Raw genomic sequence first — 27906 nt, 5'->3', positions numbered from 1 at the left:
GGAAACCCCCAAAAAATCAACTTAAAAACGCCTCAGAATTTGGATTTTCAAAACGGTCGTTTCGGGTCCGCCATACTTGTGACGTGAAATGATATGACAGACCTGGTTTCTTCATCACTTACAATGTATTTTCCCGTAAGGAAATGGCAGCCGCTTTTCAAATGCAAATATCGAGTCAATCGCTAATTTTTTGATCAAAATTGAAAGCAGAAATGGATTCCTCGTACGTTTAAATGGTTAAAACCTTCATTTGATAAATAAGAACCGACGGGATAAACCCTATTTTTAAGGAAGACTGTAGTCAATGGGCGATTGTTTACATCTGCTTAGTGATAACAGACATGGACATTAGCTCAATATTTGGCCATTTTCATGAGTTTTTACTTGTTTGTCACTATTTGAAGGTAAGTTTATTTTGTAAATCAATTGTCTAGTGTCTTAGGATCATGTTAAAAGCTGTAAAGGTATACTTTGTTACTTATTAATTCAGAACACACTCCGGCAGTCCAACGCTCAAACCTGGATGTAGCGAGTCAGTTGTTATATCTTACTATTTCACCCTTTAATGCTTCACTGAAGACACCAAAATGATAGTATCAATCATTGATGATAAAAAAAACTTACCTTTGACAATACTGATGAGATGAGGAGACCGGTATGTTTTAGCTGGAGGCAAGGAAAGTAGACGTAGGATCCTTCTTCGATTACCAGACTTTATCGATAAATTTTTCTGTATAGTGTTACATTTAAAACACACAGGATTTTAAAATAACATAAGTTTATAAAACGTGGGAACGTTCTGAATGATATTGAGATGTTTGTTGAAGAGTTAAGAATGATTTACACGCATTGAGAGAACATCCAGGGTTTGAGCGTTGGACTGCCGGAGTGTGTTCTGAATAAATAAGTAACAAAGTATACCTTTACAGCTTTTAACATGATCCTAAGACACTAGACAATTGATTTACAAAATAAACTTACCTTCAAATAGTGACAAACAAGTAAAAACTCATGAAAATGACCAAATATTGAGCTAATGTCCATGTCTGTTATCACTAAGCAGATGTAAACAATCGCCCATTGACTACAGTCTTCCTTAAAAATAGGGTTTATCCCGTCGGTTCTTATTTATCTAATGAAGGTTTTAACCATTTAAACGTACGAGGAATCCATTTCTGCTTTCAATTTTGATCAAAAAATTAGCGATTGACTCGATATTTGCATTTGAAAAGCGGCTGCCATTTCCTTACGGGAAAATACATTGTAAGTGATGAAGAAACCAGGTCTGTCATATCATTTCACGTCACAAGTAGTCACAAGCATAGAATCCACCAATCACAAGTATGGCGGTTGAAAAGCGACCGTTTTGAATGGGTCGGTTCCAAAAACAGCTTTTTTTTGAGTTTGAGAGGTCATTTCAAGGTTTTTTAATAGCGCCATCGTTCTTTTCGTGAAATTTGCCATAAGAATCAGGCATCAATTTGCAAATCCCCGCACCTTGCACAGGCCATGTGCCAGAATTTCGGCCGATTGAAAATTTGTCAACACGGTGATCTCGTCCAAAATAATGAATATATCAATTTGAACTCTCGGGAAGCAATTAAGGTTAAAATTTGCTCGTACCCTTCTATTTGGATACAATCGATTTGCGATTCAGAAAGGAGCCCGTTTTTTTTTTTTTTTTTTTTTTTTTTTTTTTTAAAATTGAGGACCCCCCCCCCCCCCCCCGGTTTACCTTCGAAGGGATTCAGGACTATTAAATTCGGATTCCCTGGGGTCAATTACCAGTACCATCTTTTCCCGTAGAATATACGTCAATTTTGTGACCAACACAGAGGAACTAGTGCGGAGGGGGTGATCATGACCCCCCCCCCCCCTTCCTTTAATTTCCCAATTGGGGCCGAGGGGGGTCGAGACTATGAAATTCGGATTCCTTGAGGTCGATTCCCTATTCAGTCCCGTGGTCCCTGACTTCGTGCGACATAAAATAACTGAGCAAAAAGCCTGGTAAGGTGCCGATTCTTAGTGTCGCACAACAAGAGGACTCCCCGCTTATTTGAAAATTCCCGCGTCAATTCGTATATTTTGCCGCGCGCGGCACTGAATTGGCGGGAACCAATGGGAGTGGGAGTTTCGTCTTGTTTACATTCGCTATGTTTTTTGATAACAAGTTGTAAATAAACGTGTTCTCTCATCTTCTCGTGATTTTTATGAGTAAATCCTTTAAATATTTAAAGTTGCCCGAGGTTCTTGCTTTATTCTATAAGTGCGATGTATTTTTTAGTTGCCTATCTTAACCGCATCCCTCCAAAGAATATTCAATTCGCTGTTCCCTCCGTCAATCTTCATGTGTACAAGTCAATGCCAAACAGTACTCATGAAGTATCTGTAAGTTCTCCTTAATTGTTTATCTTTTCCCCTCCAAATAACTGAGTGTTTCTAATTACAGGAATCTTCAAACCTTCCATTTTGGTAAATTTTATTACTTATCTGTCACTAGGGATTGACCTGCCATGCTGTGGTCTATATTCACTATAAATACCTTTAAGTATATGTCAGCGTCTCACCAGTTTATTATACTGTGAGTCACCATAGAGAGGGTTTTCATAGCTGAGAGCTTAAATACGTCTCGCCTATGCTATGGAAGCTCCCAGCTATATTTAGAATATACTCTATTGAGAAGCGTATAATCATACTAGCGTCATAGGGGCCGACTAAAGTTTAATTTTCCTACGATGATCATGCCCAACACCAATCCTCACAGGTCAGTCATCGGGCATCTTTTTGAAATCCACACACCTGCCCAACTTTATCTAGCCCACAGTCAGCGTGATGTGTCATGAGCCACTTCCTTTAGAAATACAGTGCAAACAGGCAACACACTGCGTACGTCACTGCGCAGTAGAGTCCCGAAGCTCATTTTCGGGAATGACTGACTTGTGTAGATTGGTCTTGATTGTACCTTCAGAGTGGTTTCACGGTAACTGGAATGATTTTGTCGCCGTAACAGACAACACATTTTTCGGTTATATTTTTAGTACGTAGTAATGATAATCTCTCGAATTTTCATTTCTACCAAAAATATGACGGTAAAATGTGTTGTCTATTACGGCAACAAAACTATTTCAGTTATCGTGAAACCACCCTTAAGCATAGTTGATTTCATGCCTCAGGTGTTGCAGATTCATACATATCAATGGTGAAAGTCTGCAACCCCGTACCTTGGTCGGAAGGCATTACCCGATGCGGGCAGGTGGTGACCGATTTCTTGCGGGGAGAGCCTCCTGGCGGAGAAACTCGTATATCGTGTAAATTTTTTTTTTTTTTTAATTTTTTTTTAGTTTTCGACTTGAAAATTACTTACGACTTCGAAAATTACACACTGGTCGTGTGAAGTAATAAGTGAACTCTCAACGCTAAATGAATAAAGGGAGTCGTTCGCCATGCGCGCTGTGGACAGCTCAGAGCGGCTCATGAAATGGAAATGTCGCATGGTGTGAGGAATTTGCGATTTGACCATTGATTCTTATGTAAAAGTTCGCGAGAAACATGATGGTGCCACTGGTTTTCTTTGAAATCATCTCCCAAGCTCAAAAAAAGCTCTCAAAGTGAAGCCAAAATGGAGGGGATATCCCACCCTACCCTGAGAGTCCAATTCTAGATCAAAACAAACTCTCCATGCAAAGATAGGGAGCAAATACATTAGCAGGGTTGCCGCTTTATTTGGGGACTCCAAAACTGAAAACACGGCAACCGTGCTAATGTATTTGCTCCCTATCTTTGCATGGAGAGTTTGTTTTGATCTAGAATTGGACTCTCAGGGTAGGGTGGAATATCCCCTCCATTTTGGCTTCACTTTGAGAGCTTTTTTTGAGCTTGGGAGATGATTTCAGAGAAAACCAGTGGCACCATCGTGTTTCTCGCGAACTTTTACATAAGAATCAATGGTCAAATCGCAAATCCCTCACACATGCAACATCTCCATTCTCCCCTGTGCTCTGTCGGTATCATCATGAAATGTACTTTTTTTTCAACAACCGCACGTCCGTGTACTTTTCTACGTCAAAGCCAGTCTCCAAGATGACTGCCTTGCCAGCACTTTCTACCTATATTTTCTCTATGGTCAGAAGCGCTCTCTTGTCATCTTTCGTCATTCACTAGACGATAATACGTTAAATATATTTCAACGTAGCACAACTTTCATTCCTAATTAGTACTTTAACCGGGAAACTCCTGAGAGTTATAGAATATTTCATCCATTACCTTTAAGTACACGCAAAAACTAGCACATTTCGGACAGCCACAACTTAGTCATTGTCTTACGAAAAATTGAACTGAAATACATCAACTTTGCAACCTTGGACTGACGTTGCGATTTTTTGTCTCGGAAACAACACTTGGAGCGGGGTTAGCGAAATCACTTAGGCATGGGCGCTTACTCACCTGAAGCGGCGACATCTCTCGTTTCATAATCTGCGAACCCTTGAACGGGTCGTGAGTAGAAGGCTAGAATCTATTGGTGCTGCGCTCTGTAGGAACACTTACCATTACCGTTAAACCTGGTGGCGAAGAGGCGAGTTTGGCGGGCAGCGGCTGTTGAATCTAGATAGGTGTTTAATAAACGTTCCCTCAGACGAATCGCACCGTAGCTTGCTGCCAAACTAGATCAAAAAAAGAGTGCAATTGAACTGGATTGCATTTTGCAAAAAGGAATCAAGAGCATTCTGATGTTTCTGGGATTGTGCAACTTACCCTCCTTGCAATAAAAGCACTGAAACCTTGAAAAAAATTAAATTTACAAAGGTAATTTTTCGTTGAATTCATATTGTATTGAATTCATAGTTTATTCGGAGGAAAGATAAAACTTGTTCAGATGATCAGTTTCTACTCGCAAGTCAAAAAAAGTTGCACAATCTTAGTGACAGTGGAATGCGTGTGGTTCCTTTTTGCAAAATGCAATCTATTTCAAGTAGCACAGGCTGCAATAAAGTGTATCGTTGATATTCTATCGGAGTGTCGTGAAAGTTGCGTAATGACAAATTGAAGGGGCTCCCCTCATTGAAATTTGTTGCAATAAGATTGAAATGATTTGCAATTTTTTTTTTTCATCGCAAATTTCTGTACCTTTCTCACATATGCACCTCTTTTAATTGGATTGCATTTTGCAAAAAGGAATCAAGAGCATTCTGATGTCGCCAGGATTGTGCAACCTACAGTCTTTGCAACAAAATTACTCAAGTCTTGCAAAAAATTAAAGTTACGACGGTAATTTTCGTCTTGAATTTATAGTTTATTGGGAGCAAGGATGAAGCCTGATTAGATGATCAGTTTAGATTATCAAAGTAAAAAAAGTTGCACCACCTTAGCGACATTGGAACGCTCTTGGTTCCTTTTTGTAAAATGCAATGCAACTGCATTTTGCAAGGAGGGAAAACTATTTCTGGCTTATTTTAGCAAGAACGTATCGTAGTTTTCTAGACAGGGGAACGTAACTACGTTCCAACGTTGTAAAATTTCTACTCGCAAATTGTGCATTTGTATATCAATGGCCAAAGTGCGGAATCACGTATGTCCTGTTTGCGGCGTTGCAGACTTCCATTTCATACTTTCTTTTTTCTTCGGAAAACTAGTCAACGTAATTTCTCGACAACTTCCTCGATTTTTCTTCTCTCTCAGCAGAATATTCTGAACAATTTTCAAGCCGTGAAGTTGGCTTCTTTCTCCTAAAAACAGTCAAAAAGGAACGGAAATTTTGAAACACAGCAATGGAGACACGCGGTTTCGCACTTTAGCTATCGATATGTTAAAGAATATCAATCATTACAAGCTGTAAATTTCACCAATTTTTTTGTCTAATGACATGTCAAAGTTAGAGAAATTTCGGAAGAAATTGCACAGTCACTCCCGGTAAAAACTGAACCGTTGGGGTCAATTTTGCTATTCCCTAGAATGACTGTGTGTGCCAAAAGTCTCCTTATGTAAAAAAGAGCTTTGTATGAGTTAAAAATATCAGTTCCATTGAAATGTGTAGTTCAATCACGGTTACCTGCCACCGATTGTGAGCAAAAGGAATTGAACATCACAAGAGAAAGGAGATTGCTCGTTGAGTAAAAATCGACAGGGATTTACGACTCTCTTTAAAAAACAAAATGGACAAAAGATGAAATGAGATTTGATGAACCTTTAAACTTTTCTTTTCATCCAAAATTATCTTTTCTAACTCACATAAAGCCCTTTTCTGCGTGGAGAGACTATTGGCACATACCGTCGACAGGGCCGGATTTACCAATAGGCTATATAGGCTATAGCCTAGGGCGCAACATTCTGAGGGGCGCAAAATTTTTGAGAATTTATTAAAACGTGACTTATTAAAAACTGTTTAAATCGTGTTTTTTTAAAGGTGAATTTGAACATTTTCCTGACTTCTAACATCCTTTTTCTGATTTGGAGGGAGGGGCGTCTGGGGGACACTCCCTCACGAGAGCGCCCACTTTCAGGGACACCACCCGAAGTTTAGCCTAGGGCGCTACAAATGTAAATCCGGCCCTGACCGTCGACCGGAATGCGGTCGGCTTATAGAGCGTTTTCAAAATCAATTAATAGATGAAAAGTCAGTATTTCTAGTTTACCCTAGTCTAACAGACTGGAGTCCTCTTAGGACTCTCATTAATATAAGTAAGTTAGGTAAGGATGCATCCGAAATGGGAAAAAGGAACCTCTGTACAGTTTCACCATCGACGACGTGCATGGAAATGAAAGCGCCATGGCGTTCTTAATTGGAACTTTTTGATGCAACTATTCGAGCTCAACGGTAGTCCTCGTTGCATGTGCAAAAATTGAAGGGGCGCTCGATTTACTCATGCTTGCACTTTGCGTCGCAAGTTATCAGTATTGCTGAGATTTTTGCTTACTGTACGGTTTGAGTTCCCTTCTTAAGAGCCCTTTTGCTGAAACATACCGATGGTGAAACTGCAGAAATCCGTATCTTGGTTTGAGGCGTTGCAGATTGTCTGTTATAATCTATTATGTACATGATAAACCACTCAGACATAATATGTCATCATGTTTTATAATTTCGGTTATTTTCTTCCCTCTGTAAAGATTATCTGTAACAATTTCAAGCCATGCAGGGCCCGATTACCGCACAGGCTAGCCAGGCAGAAGCCCGGGGCGCGAGCTTCTGGGGGGGGGGGGGCGTCAAATTTTGAATTCTATCGATACTATGAGGGGAGAAAAAAAGAAAATCCTCGTCATTAGGAGCGGAAAAATTGTGTGGAATAGGTAAGTCTATGCTCCCCGCGCCCCTCCTCTGGGCCTGGAGACATGAAGAAAATGAGCGGGATAGGGGGTGGGGGCGCAAAAAACTCATTATCCTGGGGGCCAGATTTCTTAATCGGATCCTGAAGGTATTGTGTTGGTTTGGTCTCCTTTAAAAAGAAATAATATAATAGCAGAGATTTGGAAACACCGCAACCGAGTGGCGCTGTTTTGGAGTTTCACCGTCGAACGTATCACATCCACTCGGGACTCAAGGGTAGAAACCCGGAAATATGGCAACTCATGGGCGTCAAGATACGTCCCGAGTGTGGCGAATTTCAGTGTAGCTTGGCAACCGAAATTCCGTTCATCTCGCAGTCAAAACGGCCTTAAAATCTGCTCCTCCGCACACTTACGCCTCCTCGATGTCCTGCTGAAAGGGGTGCGATTTTAATTAGTAGTTAAGCTATTAAGCGCAAAACGAGAAGAAACCCTCCGGTTCTTCCATTTCCATTTCTCCCCCTCCCCTCCCCCCCCTCTCGCCGCGGCTGAGGCTCCGTTATTACGCCCCGAGCACAATGCACGTAGACTAATCGGTGACGCTATCAGTTCCGTGTCGCAAGGTTGTTACCGTCCGGGATAATTTTAACGTGTCTGAGTTATTGTGTTTATTTTCATGATGCTCTCCAACAGACGCTTATACTTGAGATTTTAAACTGAACGTTGAAGTAAACGTTAAGTGCCTTTTATTTTAAACTAGGGGGCACGCCCCCTGACCGCTTCGTGGCCCAACCCTCCATGGCTCTTTCGCGCCGCAAGCGTTATGCGTCGCGCCTTACCAGTGGCGTGGCGTGAATTGCGATGTATCGATGTTTCTGCCATTTAAACCTACGGTAAAGAATCGGTTATTAAGGTGTTCGCTCCCAACACCATGTTTATCGATCCTTTTCCATCGGTTTAAATGGTAGAACAATCAATCTATCGCAAAGCACGCCACGCCACTGCGTATTACTAGTATATGGATTGCACTTTGCAAAAAGGAACCAAGAGTTTTCCAATGTCTCTGAGATTGTGCAACTTCTTTTACCTTGCAAATACGAACCGATCACTTCAGCAAGTTGTATCTTTACTACCGATAAACAATGAATCAAGACGAAAATTACCTTTTTCAGTTTAATTTTTTGTATAATTCAAGTTGCGCAATCCAAGCAACCTTTGAACGCCTTTGGTTCATTTTTGCGAAATGCGATCTATATAATTCTGTATCATGCAGAGCAAGGTAGGATCGAAAAAATTTGCCCATTTGAGTCCTTCCCAGAAGATACGAAGTTCAATGTACCCATGCGCAATGAATCTGCGGGCTGGTTTCCGATATTGACAGACAGAGTCTTTGTTCAAAAGAAGTCAAGAGGAAAATGGAACGATACTATTTTTGAAACTGGTGGTTGTTATAGACTGAGAGGGTAAATGATGGTCTAACTATAGGGTCTCTCATGGGTTGCAGCTAGTTAGTGCATTCCTTACTTCCTTCGTTGCAACCATCCGCTTCCATCAATAGGATCGCTCCATTTTTCCTTTGTCTTCTTTGACTATCGCTTTTTGTAGCAATATCAGCATTTGTATGCCGCTGAATACGAAAGATAAAGCCATATGAATAGAATTTCAATACGTAAAGTTGAACAAACATCACCTTTACCACGTCCAGAAATATTAAAAATCCACTCTGTGACATATGAACTGTGATGTCCGTATTGCGAGTTTTCAAATTTACCGCTTTAGCTAGGACTTTTTTGTAAGTCGCACGCAATCATGGATGCCTAGAGTGAGATGAATCACAGTTTATATTCCACAGACTCCTGCGCAAATAAAATGCCAAGTTAGTTTTAATGCTCGCTAAACGCACAGTGCGCCTTCAATTTGTGTGATACTCCATGCATTGCCGCGGAGTTAGTTTAGTTGCTGAACCTAGTTGAACCCAACTGTAGCACTGGATCGCTTCATTCTCTCATTGTATTCTATGTCTATCGCATTCTCTATCAATTTCAATGATCTGTCTACAGCAGGCACATTATTTAAATTGATAAACAAAGTAATAGACAAAGAAGACAAAGGGAAAATGGAGTGATCCGATCAATCATATCTGGACAACGCACGGTCAAGGAACAACACCTTTTCAAAACGCCTTCAATTTTCATGATACCGCCTAACCATCGTTCGAGGTGAAATAGTTGTATCCTTGCGCCTGCAAAGAATTCGCGTTTTTCTAGCCTTTCTCGCATTGTGGGAGTGCTTGCTGCTGCAATTTCTACTACTGCCGCTTAAGAAAAACAAAATATTGTTTAGGAGTCATTTGGGGGGGGGCTGATTGTTGAAATTGATAGACAAAGCTGTAGACAAAGAAGACGAAAGGAAAATGGAGTGATCCAATCAATCATATCTGGAAAACGTACGGTCAAGGAACGAAACCTTTTCAAAACGCCTTCTATTTTCATGATACCGCCCGACCATCGCTCGAGGTGAAATAGTTGTATCCTTGCGCCTGCAAAGACATCCACGTTTTCCTATAGCCTCTCTCGCATTGTGGGAGTGCTTGCTGCTGGAATTTCTACTACTGCCGCTCAAGAAAAACAAAACATTGTTTAGGAGTTATTTAGGGGGCTGATTGTTGAAATTGATAGACACTGTTGTAGACAAAGAAGACAAAAGGAAAATGGAGTGATCGGACCAATTCATATCTGGACATCGGGGGGACATGGGGGGGGGGGGGTTATGAGCATCTCCTTTAATTTTTCCGATTTTTTAGATTGAATGGACCACTAGACAAGGTACGAATTTAAGCAATCTGACACATGTTTCTCAACCAAAATTTCAATTAGAACACGATTAGCACAGCGAATATTACTCAAACTAACTCCTAACGAAGATATCAACGTTTTTATTTCACATGAGTTACGACGAATTTGAGCTGCCCGCTCACAAGAAACTCAAAGCTCAAGGTGTGTCAAATTGTGCACCACATCGGTTTCAACAAGCTCCTGAATCGAGCAATGTTCATTTCCCACCATGTGTTGTTCAAACCATAAGCAATTTGCTATAGCTGAGCCAAAGCGTCAAAATTGAGGTTGCCAGATTTTTAAATCGCAGATACTGCCATGATAACGTTTAGCGCGCGATGTGAATCACGTAGAGCATTGAGTTTTCATGAGCGGGTGGTTTGAATTTACGCATCAGGGATCATTGAATATCTTCGTAAGGAGTTGATATCGCTAATTTTCGTTGTGCGCATCCTATTCTGCGTGACATTTTGGATAAGAAACATGTATCAGAATGCTGAAATTCGTACCTTGTCTAGTGGTCCATTAGATCTAAGATTTCTTGAAAAATTGAAAGAAAAATGTCCGAAAAATTCCATAAAACGTGTGCTGTATTAATTTTAAAATTTTGCAACGTTGGAGGGCTCACACATCGTCTGTGCCTAGCAGCGGGGGAGCAGGCTGCAAAGCCCCGTTACATAATACTCGAGCAGCCCTCTGGAGGGACCGGACATGGGTCGGACTGATCTTAGAAAAAGTAATGAGTCGATAAAATTTATCTGGACAATTAGTAATGAAACATGAGGACAGTTTTCGATACGGCGCCCATAAATTACCCGGTAATCCTGTCTTGGGTGAGCGCTCTATTTAGCGTCGCCGGCGAACAAATCGTCCGTCTCCCTCCGAAACTACCAAACTTTAACCTCGCGTGGGCCCTAGAAAGCACAGGGTCATACGGGAAACAGGGATCAACTCGGAATGCAATTGAGTTCTTTTATCGGTCGAGCTAACAAATGGGGGTGAAGTCGGATCGCCTCGGTGCTGCGCTGAGTCCGATATTTCATAGAGCTCTGAAACAACGGTCTCTCACTCACGAGTGCTCAACTTCAATTCGCTCATTTTCTCGATCAACCCCCGCCCCCTCCCTCACCTCGCCAACTTCTTCCCCATTTTTCTCGGAAACTTTCCGGTGCAGCTAGCCCCACAGCTCCCTTCATTACATGTCATCGTTTTTGCGAATTGAATGGTTAGGTATAAGAAAACGAAAATAATACACGAAAATAGCACGAATAATTCAACTTAAAAACGTAATAAAATTGGCAACCAAGGCTAGAAAGCAAACAAACAGAATGTCTGTGTTTTGGGGGTGGTTTCAACCCCCTCCTCTTCCAGGAATCAAAAATTATATAAAATTATAAAACACAAGTAACCCTTTAGACTCCTATTCGTGATAACAAAAAAAGGAGACCAAAAAGTCCAGGAGAGGGTTGAAACTACCCCAAAACGTTCCAGGCATTCTGTTTGTTTGTTTTTAGCGTTGATTGCCCATGTCTTGTGTTTTTAGTTAAAAAAAATGAATATCATTGAATATTGATGGATTTGTTGTTTGACAATGCTCTGGAGTCGATTTTTGAAGAAATAATTCAAATTTAGGATTTTTTTTTTTTTTAACTATAATGCAAGTATTGCAAGATTCTCCGAGATATGAAATTTTTGGAGACGATTACACTTCAGCGGACGGTTACAGAAAGACAAGAAGGGACTGCCAAGTCAATACAAGAGGCTGATTATTGAAATTAGTAGAGAAAGCTATGGTCAAATAACAAAGCAAAAAGAAAATGGTGCGATCCTATTGGTGGGAGCGGTTGGTTGAAATGAACACAGGAGATAACCCACGGCAACCCTTGAGAACCCTTAGTTAGTCCATCATTTCCACCCTTCCTTAATTTATAGCAACCACCAGTTTTAACCAGTAGGACCGCTCCATTTTCCTCACGTCCTCTTTGTTTGTCGCGCTGTCCATCAAATTCGATAATCAGCCTGCTGCCTTGCTGAGGTAGAATGCCGTAGGAGCTTTTGGGCATTACAAAATTCCCGTACATGAAATACAAATTTTCCGAGATCAATTAATATTTTCCTTCCAATTAGACCGCGTTTAGCAGAAATGAATCAAACCACATCAGCTGTAGCAAAATTCAGCCGGGCAATTCAAAAACAAATAAAAGATAACGCGTTTGTGCGGATTGCTCTGAAAATTTTAAGGACTTTGCTTCGTGTTATGCAGAAAATTCCCTGAAATTTTCGCGAAAATCCGCCTAACCGTTTCCATGTGAAAAATTAAAAAGCCCAGTTAAATTTGGCAACAGCTGATGTAGCTTGGTTCCTTTCTGCTTACGCGGTCCAATTGTTCCAAGAATTGTATTCACTGTTTTACTTAAAATATCTAAATATTTTAGCGGAAAATTCATTCCTTTTCTCCAAAATGAGAGTTTTATCGGAAGAAATTTTAGAATATTAAAATACTCACACCCGGTTTATCCCTAGCATGGCAGAGTAGGAACTTGCTGGAAACAAATTCTTGACAGTGGTACATAACATCCCGGAAGGAAACACCATGATATTCGAGGAGTCAACTTTTCAGGCCAACATTTTTACAAAAATCATCGGAAGAACTCTGAACAAAGGCGAGCGTCAACAGAAGGAGGGATTTTAGTTCACGAGCGCACACTTTTCAGAGAGGCGATTTTAGGGTCCGATCTAAGAATCGGATTTTGAGATATCCGCAGAAAACTCTCCAGCCTCCCAGAGAATTAGTCGCGAACGTTTGAGTTTATCTTTGTGCCAATAGAGGGTGTAAAATGGCATAAAGTGTTTCCAACTAGTGTATGAAGCCTCGCTTTTAAATGTAAAACAAGTCAATGTATTTAGTGCAAATTGCGAGGGCATTGTCCGAAAGACGTGCACTAATTACTCAAGATTTTGAAACTAGAATGTTCTCGTGAAAGCTAGAAATTCCTGACATTATCTATCACTGCGTAATCTAATGTTAAAGCAAAAACTCCCGAGAGCGCTGAGTAACCACGCGGTAGCCGCATGCATGCGACTCGCGATAACTCCTTCAATACCGCGTGATACCTCACGCGTTACCGGCGAGTTAGTTTAGTTGCCTCGTATTATCAAACCCAACTTGAACAACATTTGGTGAGATTGTTGATTTTGTCATTGAGTGCTGAAATTCAGTTTAAGCCTGGAATCTTCGTGATGGAAGGGAAATTACTCACTCGAATTATTCCCTTTCATAATTTTTCTTTTTTCTTTGAATTTTATAGTTCAAGTGTCCGGACAACTTATTTTGCCGCAATTTTCATTCTTCACGTAGACCGAGTTTAATAGCGACGCATTGTCACTTTTTGTTGAATTCGTCGCCTGACTGCCAAGGGGCGTAACTGCACATTGATATGAGCCCGGAAAAGCATTAAACTATACGGGTAAAAGGGTTCGTTGCAGAGTATAATCACGTCCTTTCGTCAGGAGAGCCATGAAATAATTATGTAATAGTATTTGTGAATCCAATTAGTTGTAAATATCCTGTGAAGAATTCAGAGTCAAGAAAAAATATTTTGGACGTGAGGGTGGTCGTTGAACTTAGTCTTCAGTATTGAGTTGTATGAATGAATAAAATTTCAAACCTCATTTTCTCCGCTCAAACTTGATGCGGCTAGCCACGTTTCTGCTTACATGGTGTCTAGAACGGGCAAAACCGGGATTTATCAGGGAATGAAAATTTACAGGGAAAATAAGGGAATGAGAATTTAATGGGAAAATATGAGAATCTGTTCCAGAAACCGGGAATCTCTTCCTCTACCGCTTAGGGATCATTTTATTCAGGGTTCCCAGCGATCTGGAAAACCTGGAAAACCTGGAAAAGTCAAGGGGAAAAAATGGCCTGGAAAACATGGAAAAGTCAGGGAATTTGCTCCAAAAGTCTGGAATTTTTTCAAGTACTGAGAAAAAAAATTTAATAAGTAAACAAATAAAAATAAAAGAATTGTGTGTGTGTTACTACCAAACCAGTACATATTTTGTCGGCGTTTAGCCGAGGGTAAAACCCTCGTTTCCACCGTCCACCACGAGGAGGAACCGACATCAGACGGCACGCTTCCACCGTCCAACTTACAACTCCCATGGCTTACGTTAATTTGAAATTCAAAATTTTGAAGAAATTTTGAAAAAATGGAGAAGAAATTTTGAAAAAATGGAGAAGAAATTTAAAAGACAAAGGCATGGGGCTCATGCCTTTGTTGTTAGTGAGATTTAATAAGGATAACCTTATTTTTAAATTTTTTTTTAAATTTAATAATTATTAAAGATCTCATGCCATGAAGAGTTGGGTTGGCGTTCTGGGCGCACCCTCACTCACAACAGTGAACAATTCGCCAATGACCGAATGCAGGGAACTCCTCTACCACCGTGCGATCCAGCAGTGAGACAACAAACTCGTAGCTGGATACTCTCTACAGAGATAGAGATTGCTGAAACTTTGTCCGGCTTGTTCGGCCCAGGAGAACAGAATACCCTGAGCCACGAGACCCCGGGACTCTCGTGAAGTATTCGGCTCGTCCTGCATCAAAACCTACTTCAATCTGCAACATCGCCCCAACCACCAGCCCGTTTGAGAGGCGTCCGACCCTCCGGTTCCGACTTTGCCTGGTCTAAAGTGTCCCGGGGGGGATGACGGCTTTAGACTTAATGCGCAAGCATCGGCAGATACCGGAGGTTGACCAGTACAGGATCGCCAGGCTTCGATCGGTCACCCCTGCAATTGGTCACTGGCGAATCGCGCAAAGTCGGTCACAGATCGGGATTTTCAGACCACTGTGTACCGGTTGATCCTTGCACCTCGCGGTTCAAGGATATGGCCTAACTACTATCAGTGGTCCTCTGAAGATCATCGTTCCCCTCATGTTCCTAAGGTTCCGCTTGATCTCTTCCGTAAGCCAGGGATATGGGCTAACAACCTAGGTAATAACGTACCAAGGTTCCGCTTGATCCAAGGCTGCAATGGATATGGCCTAACATCCAAGGTGTAAACAGCCCTGCTGCGCGCGAAGCAGGGCACCGAGGAAGTGGTTGATCCATGCCCGAGCGTATTAGGGATATGGGCTAACAACCAAGGTAATAACGTACCAAGGATGCGCTTGATCCTAAATTGCTCGTTACGATGTGTGAAGAGATATGGGCTAACAACCAGAGGCGAGGGAGGGTGCAGAATCACAACAGTTTGCCGGCGTTTGGCACGGGTCAGAGACCCGCCCCAGGTCCACCACGAGGAGGCTCCGGCACCAGACCCTTTTCTCTCTCTTCTCACGTTTCCTCTCGCTTTTCCTCTCGATTTTCTTCTCACTTTTCTTCTCGCTTTTCCTCTTGCTTTCCTTCTCGCTTTCCTTCTCGCTTTCCTTCTCGCTTTCCTTCTCGCTTTCCTTCTCGCTTTTCCTCTCGATTTTCTTCTCGCTTTTCCTCTTGCTTTTCTTCTCGCTTTCCTTCTCAATTTCCTTCTCGCTTTCCTTCTCAATTTCCTTTTCGCTTTCCTTCTCAATTTCCTTCTCGCTTTCCCTCTCACTGTTTTACTGTGTGCTTTCACTATTTTATTATCTTTTATGTTCTCTCTATTCTTCTCTTCTTCTTCTCCCATGTCTCTTCTTTTCTCTCCTCTCTTCTCTCTTTTCTTCCTGTTCTTTCTCTTATCTTCTTCCTCCTCTTTCTATTCTTCTCCCTCTTCTCAAACTTTGATTTTACCCTATACGAAGAGGTACTTTCACGAATGAGCCGTAAATAGTAGTTTTTTTTATCGTAGAATATAGTCTATTTGATCCCCAGGGAATCTAGTAGCCAGTAATAGACTTCTGACAGTGCTTCAGAAGACAAACGCATACTCCGTCACCGAGACAGAGAATTGACGAAGGAAGTGATTCGGTCACTTCATTCGAAGTTAGGAAAAGTCTCAAAATGGTGAGCAGTAGAAAAATGTTGAACATCTTATTTATAATCAAGAATCTCATTCTTAGACAAAAGTCCTAAGGACAGAAGAACTCGCGATCCCAGTGGCGTGGCGTGAATTGCGATGTATCGATTGTTATGCCATTTAAATCCATGGTAAAAAATCGATTATTAAGGTGTTCGCTACGAACACCCTGTTTATCGATCCTTTTCCATAGGTTTAAATGGCCGATAAACCGATATATCGCAAAGCACGCCACGCCACTGCACGAGCCGTCCATTTTTCATCATTTATTCCGGTAGAAATAACGTTGAATCAATAAGAAACTCAATGAAACACATCTACACCGAAACACACTCGTTCATCATATGTATGAACTGATATTAATCAAAATTAATCATTTATTGTCTCAAACTGTGCTTTTTGCTAAGTCCTGACGACGGCTGAGGCCGAAAAGCTTCGACTATTAAGTTCCTGAATTTCAAGTTAACGTGAGCTAACAGTTTATTTTAACCCATAGCACTGGCTACCCAACAAACCAAAAATTACACAAAAACTACTACCATAATGTTGTAAATCAACTCTTTCAATACAAATTGTCACTGAAAAAGCAAAATTGACCAAGACGGATTATAAATATTAGTCGTAAAACAGTTACCTCAGGCGGAATTTTTTTCGTTTTGCATAACAACCTCTAGTATAGCAATAATGAAAGTTTTGGTGGTTCACTTGCCTCGGCACAGTAAAACTAAACTTAAGAGAGCTCATCGTTTCCCGCATGAAAGAACGTAACTTCATTTCAATGTTGCCAAATGTCCCCTCGCAAATTGCATATTAAGTAGGAGGATCTTGAACTTTCCTAACTGGAAATTTCATTGATAATTTTCCCCGAGATTTCATGCAAAATTAAAATAAAAATTACAGAGGCACATTTTCATTAATTTGTTTTACAAAGTTGTGCCTGAAAATTGCACAGGCATAACTTTGTAAAATAAATTAATTGTTTGAGTCAATTTGGTGACCTTGGAATGGAGTTACATTCCTTCGTACGGGAGACAAGTTTTACATTTAAACGTCTGGTCAGTTCTACTTATATGTGACAGACGAGGATTAAATGGACTACATTTTGCAATGGGGAACTAAAATTTCTGGCTCATCCTTAAAAACGCTTTTGTGCATCGGGAAACTAATGGCTCATAAGTTATTTCTAAACTGAGTCAGAAATAATAGTTCCCAATTGCAAAATGTGGTCCAAATGAGTCTGGAGGCTATTGGAGCGGAGGAAAACGTATTATTCATGTGGAAGCTACCTTTCATAACAATATGCCGGGCCCCTTTTACTAGTGACCAGATCTGTAAGAGGAGACCTATCTTTCTGGGGACAAAATTCCTTTACTCAGGAAATTTGATCCTAAATCTCAAAAACTGTTGTGAAGCTTGAAGACAAAAAATCCTAGGTTGTAGAAAAATGTTGTTCATGTGTTCGCAAAAAGTTAAGAACAATTTTCTCCCGGAGGAGAAGCTCTTTTTACCAGTGGCGTGGCGTGATTTGCGATATATCGATTGATACGCCACTCAAACCTATGAAAAAAGATCGATTATCAGGGTGTTCGCAGCGAATACCTTAGAAATCGATTCTTTACCATAGCTTCAAATGGCGAGATATCGATAATCGATCATTCACGCCACGCCACTGCTTTTTACACAGATCCACACACAAATGGACTGCATTTTGCAATTGAGCACTAAAATTTGTGTCTCAAGTTTAGAAACAACGTAAGTACCCATAGTATCATATGCACATAAGTGTTTTTATAGATGAGCCAGAAATTGTAGCTCCGAATTGCAAAATTTAGTTCAAATTAAGTAACGTTGACTCAGACCGCTCTCGGCGCTCTCTGCTCAATCTTCACCAGATTGAAGGCAAGAAGGAAGTAAAGCAGTCGATAACCTAACAAGGTTTAACAGTTAATTTCCACCACGACGCACTTTTAGACCCCGGCTCGTCAAAAATTCTTCCAAAGACACGAGGCACTCTGGAAATTCATGAATAATCATCCAAAATTGTTACATATTGTTACTTTGCTCTATGATGACCCATGTCTCCAGTAAAAATCTTAGCTTGAGGATACGTCTGGTTTTAGAAATACAGCGTTGACAAGTTTCCATATTTAAGCTTTAAAGATTATCGTATTATCAAGTATCTTACTTTCTGTAAACAACTGTCATTGGATGTTTCATGATATTTTAAGACATTTTATCAACAGTCAGTGTACATTTTTCTAAAAAAATACGTTAATAATAAATAATTTTTCTACGTTAATGCTGTTAATTCTGTTGATACAACGTTGCAAACTTGACATCACAGACCTATAAAAATGCTCATTTTGTTCCGTTTTTGAATTAAAAAACGAACTTATTGACCACCTAAAGGTATGATAATGTGGTTTAGCTGAAATTCTATGATAAGATTAGTCTTGTGTAAAAGTTTTACCGCGAGTGTAAGTATAGATTTAACGATACAGCGTTGCAAAGTTTATGTATATAAGCTTTAAAAATGTTTTTATTTTTAAGTTCAGTGTTTGTTTTTTTTGTTTTTTTGTTTTTTTTTTTTTTTTTTTTTTATGAAATAAACCATTTACGTTATCTGCAGATGTAAGATTGATTTGTAGTGATACAGCGTTGCCAAGCTTACAATTTTGAACTCAACGAAATATGATTTTTTTTAAATTTTTTTTTCCAGTTTAAGATAAAATCAATGGGTGTCATCCCTCATATCAAGCCAAAATATCAAGGTCTGATGTCTGTTCCAAGTGACAATTGGTTTTTGCAATAATACTTTCGCCAAGTTTATTCACAATTCTCTCCAAGCAATAAATAATAGACGATTTTAAAATAAAGATGCTTCCAGTAGTTATTTGATTTTGCTTATTTTTTTATTTACATTGACATTTTTTTCTTTCAATTTTATATGACTTTCTACCGTACATTATTTTTCATTTTTTTTTATTTTTGTATTTTTTATAGTTTTTTATCTTCTTCCTTCAAAATATTTTATTCATGTGATGCTTCAGTATCAGTCCTGTCTTGCCTTCAAATCTATAGAAAACGCCTCAACATGATGCCAATTTTAAACTTTCACCCTCCAAAAGTCATATTTAAATAATTTTAAAATTCTCTCTTAAGGAGGCGTCTGGGTTTTTTATACATTAACGCAACAGTGATTTAAATATTCTATTTAGGTTTTAAATTATATTTTATTGTTTTGTTGGTGTATTTATAATTTTTCGTTCATTTAATTTACTTTGCATTTTTTTTTTTTTTTTTTTTTTTTTATTTCTTTAATATTTTCAAAATCTTCCATTCTTACGTTCAACATACTCAGTTTTTTAAGGCATAATGAATGTATCGTCTATATCAAGATTTATTTCTACTTAAAAAAACCCAAACGCCTCCATATTCTATGTTAGTTTCTTCATTACACCTAAAAAAGGTTGAATTTGCAACTAAGTCTAGGCAGAATATTTCAGATCTTGAAAGCAACGCTGATGCTGAATCATCCATTGTATTCCAAAAATCCTCTGGAATTACATTTTAAAGTAAAATAACTATTGGAAGAATCCTTACTTTTAACTAATTTTATACAATCGAATGTTAAAAGAAAAGCAGATAAAATTTGCAACGATGTTATTTTAATGCAATTGTCACCCAGGATCAACATAAAGCCTCCACATTTCGCTTCACACTATTAACCATTAACTCATATTGTATCTTGTCTCCAATACAATAACAAGAAAAAGTAGACATTTTCATAGATGAAAGATGTAAACTTTGCAACGCTGTATTGCCCAAAATTATCGTATACTGATTAAATCTATGCTATACGTCTAAACTTTGCAACGCTGCATTGCCTAAAATTATCGTATACTGATATAAATTTTACTATGAGTCTGCGAGTATCTCTAATTGTATATTTTATGTCTCAAATACTGCTACAATATACAAAACTATAAAAAATGGGTATTTTTAAAGGGCAAGAATGTAATTTTTGCAACGTTGTACTGCTATTAACGGCTCATCCACAATTTGAAACTTTTACTACGGATTTTCTTATAATTTTTCAGTTACGCGTCATGTTTACTTGAAACTTACATTACTTGTTACTTACATTACTTTGAAATTGGCTTTTGGAAGAAATTCTTCAAAAATATGAAGATTTTTAAGACTCAAACATGCAAACTTTGCAACGCTGTAGCTCCAAAACCAATGGCGTGGCGTGAATTGCGATATATCGATTGTCATGCCATTTAAACCTATGAAAAAGGATCGATAGACAGGGTGTTCGCAGCGAACACCTTAATAATCGATTCTTTACCATAGCTTTAAATGGCATGAGAATCGATACATCGCAATTCACGCCACGCCACTGTCCAAAACCAAACGTATCCTCAAGCTAAAATTTTTACCGGAGGCTTGTCTCATCATAAGGTTTCATTTCGGTCACGTACGAATGAAATCCCCGGGTTTCAAAAAAGGTCGCTCCTCTGACATAAGGACGTATCTCACTTTTCACATGAACCGCAGAAAGCATGGATTTGAATGTGACCCAGGGCTCACGAGGAAATTGAGATTCGCCCTTTCGTCAGAGGAGCGACGAAACGGGGCCACTCATTGGGAGGCTTTTTAATCTATTTTCCTCCCTCAATTGGACTGCATTTTGCAATTTGGAACTATAAATTCTGGCCCGGTTTAAAAAAAAACGCATGTGCCATTAGTATCCCTATGCACATAAGTGTTTTTTTCAGATGAGCCAGAATTTATAGTTCCAAATTGCAAAATGCAGTCCAATTCGTCGTTACCTCCCACGAAAGAACATAACTACATTTGGATTACATTTTGCAATAAGGAACCACTATTTCTGACTCTTCCATAAAACCACCGTTCTGCATAGGGAAACCAATGGCATATACGTTGTTTCTAAAATGAGCCAGAAATAGTGGTTCCTTTTTGCAGAATGTGGTCCATTTCATTGTTGCCAGATTTCGCCTCGTAAATTTGAATTTGTAAAGGAAAATGTTAGGTATTAATTGTACATTTCACTGATTTTTCCGCTGATCTCATGAAAAACGAAAATAAATTTTGGATAAAGATTTCGCTTTCTCGTGTTTGTGAAAAATTGAATTCTTTGAATCAATTTGACAACCTTGGAATGGAGTTACGTTTCTTCGTCCGGGAAATGACAAAAAATGAAGCTGAATCCTGTCGTAGCGAATTCAGTGAATAGTTTATTCTGCAGAATCTTGGAAAAATAAGACAGTTTCAAGGCATTATGTTCCGTAGTTCTGCAGTATTACAGAAACAGAACATCAGGAAAAACTAAGCACCGTCAAATCGTCGCTCCTCTGACGTAAGGGCGTATCTAGATTTTTGCATGAGCCTTAGAAAGCATAGAGTTATACGGAGCACAGGGGTCACGTAGAAATCAAGTTACGCCCTTACGTCAGAGGAGCGACGAAATGTAGTTAAGTTGATTCTACCTAAAATCGCCCGAATGATGACAGCGGCGATGATCAGCGTTGAGGAAGAATGAGGGGCTTGTAGGACAAAGCGCGTAAGTGCAGTTTTTGCTACCTCGAGAAATATGTGTTTGAAGTTTTGAAATTACATGGATCCTTATGGCGGAAAGAAAGTTCAAACTGACTTTTTGAAGCTTAAAAATTGAAATTTGAGAGGGAATTTTTCACAAAATATGCACTAAGACTAGTTTTACTTGAAATCATTATCGAGAAATATGTATTTGAAGTCTCAAAATTACACGGATCCTTATGGCGGAAAGAAAGTTCAAACTGACTTTTTGAAGCTTAAAAATTGAAATTTGAGAGGGAATTTTTCACAAAACATGCACTTAGACTAGTTTTACTTGAAATCATTAAAATCTCAACTTTTTCAAAAACTGCACTTATGCGCCTTGTCCTCCAAGCCCCTCAAATTTTTTAGCAGCCCATTTCAAAAATTGAAATTATTGACAGTAACCGATTCATTAGAAGTTGAGGTGATTCAATGAACGCCATATTTTGTGCCAGAACGACATGCGAAATATCGCGTCGATTGGTTTCATTTTTTCAGCTACTCGTCATTTTTCTCGAATTTTGAGATCGCAATTCTGTTGTCAGGAGACTAAAGAATTCACCTACCAAATTTTGACAAACAAATTCATCGTAATGAAGTCGTGGGTTTTTTTTATGAGACAAAATATTTCATTCGAATGCAGTATTTTTCCTCTATTTTCCTCACGCCTTTAATACTTTGAATTTGTTCATCAAAATTGGTAAGTGAATTATTTAGTCTCCTGACAATAGAATTGCGATCTCAAAATTCGAGAAAAATGACGAGTCGCCGGAAAAATGGAACTAATCGATGCTATATATCGCATGCCGTTCTGTCACAAAATATGGCGTTCATCGAATCACCTTAATTTTCGAAATAGGAGGAAGCTTGAGAGATCTTACCGTGAAGAAGCGATGATCTGCAAGGTCAGGAACAGCTCTGATGCGGAGGGTGAAGATTTCCATCCTCGTTCATCCCCTTCTCGAATGTTGGCTGCAAAGAAAAAAATTAAACCCTTTTAGAGATAAATTCAACGTAACGCATTGTTGCACATTGTCTAGTATATGGAACAGCTTAACAAATAAGTTGAAATAATGTTGAAAAATAATGGAATAAAACTGCTTTTTTTACCACAAAATTACAATATTCTCAAATAATGTATTCAATAATAATCAATTTTCAACGATAAAACATTTTCATATCGACGACTTAAGGAGATTTGATGGACGCCATATTTTGTGCCAGAACGACATGCGAAATATCGCGTCGATTGGTTTCATTTTTTCAGCTACTCGTCATTTTTCTCCAATTTTGAGATCGCAATTCTGTTGTCAGGAGACTAAAGCACTCGCTTACCAATTTTAACAAAGAAATTCAACGTAATAAAGGCGTGGTTTTTTTAGAAAGAAAATATAGCATTCAAGTGCAGTTTCGATATCAGTATCGAATGCGATGTTTTCTCTCTAAAAAAACCACGCCTTTAGTACGTTGAATTTCTTTGTTAAAATTGGTAAGTGAGTGCTTTAGTCTCTTGACAACAGAATCGCAATCTCAAAATTGGAGAAAAATGACGAGTAGCTGAAAAAATGGAACCAATTGATGCGATATATCGCATGCCGTTCTGACACAAAGTATCGCGTCCATCGAATCACCTTAAGTGTAGAAACACGCGTTTCCGTCTGCTACTCAACAGATTTTCTGTCATACTTCATTTTTTCTCGGGGGAACTGGTCTACCTAATTTCTTTAAAACTTCCGTGATTTTTTTTCAATGTTTGCAGAATACTTTGTATAAATTTCAAGCTATCAAGTTTGCTTGTTTCTCTTCGAAAAAATAAAATAAAGGTGGAAATTTTATGACACCACAATAGAAATGCATGATTTTCCACTTTGGCCATCGATTTATGAAGAAGTTAGGTACTTCGCAAATGCAAAAAATTGCAACACATTTCAATACGCTGAATACCTCGATAACTCCACTGATTGTGAAAAAAATCTCGAGAAAATCAAAAGATTATCGCCCACAGGGATTCTCAAATTATATATCGATGGCCGAAGTGCGAAACCACCTATCTCCGTCTGCGACGTCCCGGACCTCCTGTTACACTTTATTTTTTCTTGGTAAAACTAGTCAACTTATTCCTTGAAAACTACCTCGATTTTTCCTCTCTTTTAGCAAAATATTCACGGGAAAAAAAACACATTGGATCTAGAGTCCAGACTCTTAAAAAAACATCAACAAGAAAAAGTACTCTTGATTCAGTCAGAATCTAACTTAAATTAAAAACCAAGCCTCTTAATTTAAGCGGATTTCGTTTTGATTCAAGCAAAAATCCGATTGAATCAAGAGTATTTTTTCTTGTCAATGTTTTCAAGAGTCTGGACTCTAAATGCAATGTGGTTTTTTTCCAGTGTTCTGTAAAGATATCAAGCCCAACCGTCGACTTGATTTTCCTCGAAAAAATAAAATGGTAGAATAAATTTTACTGGAAATACGTGGTTTCACACTTAAGTCATCGATATTAAATGTACCACACTTCTCTCGTAAAAAAAGAAAAAATGAAAAAAAAAAAACATTTTGTTGATGACATCAAGCGACTTACCGAATCAACGCTGAGGAATATACGTGAGCAAAATGACTTCCGAAACTATATCCTCAAATCAAATTTCACAGAAATATCGATGAAAAGACACTACCGAAAATTCGCACGATGACAACCGACACGAGTGACAAATACTACTTCCACTTATTGTAAAACACGGCAAACTATTACTCTGGACAGAAAAAGTAGAGGCTCGCTGACGAAAACTTTCGGCGGATAGAAAACTTTCGGAAAGTAAGGCTGCTCAACTATTCACTGCACCTTCTATATTCACGGAATAATTCACAGAGAAAAATTTTAATAATAAAGTACCGAACACGAAAATAAAGTACCGAACACGAAACATAAAGTACCGAACACGAAACTAAAGTACCGAATACGAAACTACACTGATGGTAATACACTTGAAGCACACGACTATCACACGCGGTCCCGAGATGAATATATTTCCGATAAAATATACTTCCGATTAGATTATCCTCCTAGGGGTTGAGCTCAAGCTCAACCCCTACGGCTGCGCGACTTCGACTGACCAAAGTACCGAAAGTTCCGAGCCTTCGAGGTCTCCAACTTTTTCCTCGTTCTTCTCGAAAACAAAAGAGTGGCTTCGATTTCCAAAATATCCCTACATTTCGGGTTTCCCAGGTGAAAGGTCAGTGCAAGCACACAAAAGAAAATGTCTTCATTGAACTGAAAACTAATTGGATGTATTTCTATCAAACGGAACTATGTGCGTTAAGACATTAGCCCTGAGACCCATACGAATATGTCCATAACAGGGCTCACGTCATAATGCACATAGTTCCGTTTGATAGAAATACGTCCAATTATTACAATAATTAATGAGGGTACCTGGATTTCCCGGATTAATTCATCTCTCACTTTTCACAACTTTCCTTTTTTTGCTGAAAAGTAGTGCGATTTCGTCCATGAATTACAGAACCCATTTTTCCCGACCTTTGACTTCTCCTTCTCCCTTTGTCCTAGATGTCACTTACCTCCACCCCTCCCCCCCGAAAAATTTTTTCATTACAAGCGTGCCTCCCTCTTTTGCGTAAGTGTGGGTCGTCACGAACCCTTGCCACGGGTGCATCACATATGAATTCAAGTGTTTAAATGACTCAAAAACAACATAAATCACATAGGAAAAATCTAGAATCCACTCCTCCTTCAAGGCATTTCTTGATTGTAATCGACTCGGCTTGAATTCTGCCGTGCTAAGGAAGAACGCCGCATTAAAATTCGAGAGTTGCCAAGTTTCCATTTTTAAAGATTGTATTTTTTACGACATCCATGCATATTTTTCCTTTAAAATTACCGATATTTAGATTAAAGTGCGTGCAAAATCGTCTGAAAATTTCGGGGGAAAATATTCTGTATTTCGCGGTAAATAGGTCAGTCGCGTTGGTCACAAAATCGTGGTTTTATGCATGATCCTTGTAGTAGATCAGCTAAAAATAATAAGATCCGTCCAAACAGCAACTTGCTACGTTCAATATTAACCGAGATATCGCCCTTTGAAAAGTCTGGTTTTTGATGTCATCCATCGCGGTGGTGACACCCTTGGTTTTATTCACCTTGCTTTCATCCAAGTATCACGCTGAGTAAGCAGTGCATCACTGACTGATAAAAGCGAGGTGGAAGAAACCAAAGGTGTCACTACCGCGATGGATGACGTCAAAAACCGGACTTTTTAAAGGATGATACCTCGGTTAATATTGAACGTAGAAAGTTGCTGCTTGGACCGATCTTATTAATTTTAGGTGAACCGCAATAATCAAGCATCAAAACATGATTCTGTGACCATCGCAACTGAGCCAATTGAGCCAACACTGGAAAAAAAACCACATTGGATCTAGAGTCCAGACTCTTGAAAACATTGACAAGAAAAAATACTTTTGATTCAATCAGATTTAAGCTTGAATCAAAACTAAATCCGCTTAAATTAAGAGGCTTGGTTCTTGATTTAAGCTGGATTCTGATTGAATCAAGAGGACTTTTTCTTGTCGATGTTTTTAAGAGTCTGGACTCTAGATCCACTGTGTTTTTTTTCCAGTGAATCCGGTTTTTGTCAAAAGAAACTTGGCAACGTCTGAAGGCGCATACGGCGTTCTTCCTTAGCACGACAGAATTAGACACGAAGACTTGGATTTAATGTGCTAGTGTCATGTTGCCTGGATTGTGCTTTGTAAAATCCTCTCGGACCCGAGCGTCCGATGCGTCTCAATCAAGATGATCAGGATGCATTTCCCCGAAAGGGCAATTGCGCCAACACGAATCCTCGAATGCATGATGCTATGACCGCCTCGATAAAGAGATGCTTTCACCTATAGCCATTCATCTCATCCTCATCTCGTACGCAGCATCCTGGGCTCCCGCCTTGCCAGATCGTCATAGACGTCGACCGTCATTTCGTCGCTCCTCTGACGTATGGGCGTATAACAATTTCCGCATCAGTCTTGGAAGCATGGATTTGTATGGAAAATAAAGCTCACGTGGAAATTGAGATGTGTCTTTTCGTCGGAGGAGCGACGATTTGATGCGTGATAATGTCTTGATTCGTCGATCGTTTGATGGAGGGACGTAAGCTCGTTTCAAGGTTGGAAAATTGATCAAGGAATTCGATTTTTTATAGAAATATGACCGGCAATGGCCTGATCATTGCAATTGATCGACAAAGTTAAAGATAAAGAAGACTAAGAAAAAATATAGCGATCCTATTGATTGAAACGGCCGATTATTGAAGACTGCGGTCCGCTGTCTAAGACAGGGAAAAAGTAGGATTCGCCAGGGAATGACAAAATGAACGTATTTCTACCGAACGGAACTATGTGCATTAAGACATGAGTCCTGAGACCCATAAGTGTATGCGCATTACAGGGCTCACGGCATAAATTCAGGGTTCCCAGCGATCTGGAAAACCTGGAAAAGTCGGGGGAAAAAATGGCCTGGAAAACATGGAAAAGTCAGGGAATTTGCTCCAAAAGTCTGGAATTTTTTCAAGTACTGAGAAAAAAAATTTAATAAGTAAACAAATAAAAATAAAATAATTAAACTTGAAATTGCAATTCCTTCGTTGTATATTGAATTTTCCGTCAACTCATCCTCTTTATCGGCATTCGGAACGAATCGGAAATGTTCGGTGGCTCCCCCTGCAGGTCAGCCATAATGATGAGGGCATCTTGTGCGACCGCATGCGTCTAATGAAAAAAGAGATCGCAGGAGCTAGCCACTCCTCTTCACTCCTCTTCGACAGAGGCGTAGGAAGAGGGGGCCTGGCCCCCCCTAGAATTAGAAATAGTATCATCTGCCCCCCCCCCCCCAGAAATTCTGGATGTTGCAAAAAGACCTTCTTCAACGGTAAGTCTCTGTCGCCGTGGCCCGTGAGAGGATGCCTATAAATAGAAAAACCTGTTGAATGCAACAATTTCAAAGTATTTTAACCTTAAAATGTAAAAAACTGGGTGATTTTTAGGCAGAAATTGAAGGAAGATTAGCGCCACAAGTGCCTCAAGATGCGCTCAAGTAGAGTTAAAATTTCAAAAATTTTCCGGAACTTTAAAATGCATAAAACTGGGTAATTTCTTGGCAGAAATTGAAGGAAGATTAGCGCCACAAGTGCCTCGAGA

General features: G+C 39.4%; 1 protein-coding gene and 1 long non-coding RNA gene across 3 annotated transcripts in view; one reads left to right on the top strand and one right to left on the bottom strand.

Moving 5' to 3' along the window:
• Positions 1-27906, top strand: part of LOC109034758 (lachesin) — a 252465-nt gene that overhangs the window by 174707 nt on the left and 49852 nt on the right. The window lies entirely within an intron of this gene.
• Positions 17912-27398, bottom strand: LOC140224884 (uncharacterized). The gene is made up of 2 exons (XR_011900099.1): positions 24278-27398; positions 17912-22668 (listed from the first exon to the last, which is right to left on the bottom strand). It is a non-coding gene; the product is annotated as an uncharacterized lncRNA (long non-coding RNA).

Source organism: Bemisia tabaci, chromosome 6 (assembly GCF_918797505.1).
Source record: "Bemisia tabaci chromosome 6, PGI_BMITA_v3".
In the NCBI taxonomy this organism is placed as follows: domain Eukaryota; kingdom Metazoa; phylum Arthropoda; class Insecta; order Hemiptera; family Aleyrodidae; genus Bemisia; species Bemisia tabaci.
The sequence above is the reverse complement of the archived record's forward strand: the minus strand, read 5'-3'. Positions and strand labels throughout refer to the sequence as shown.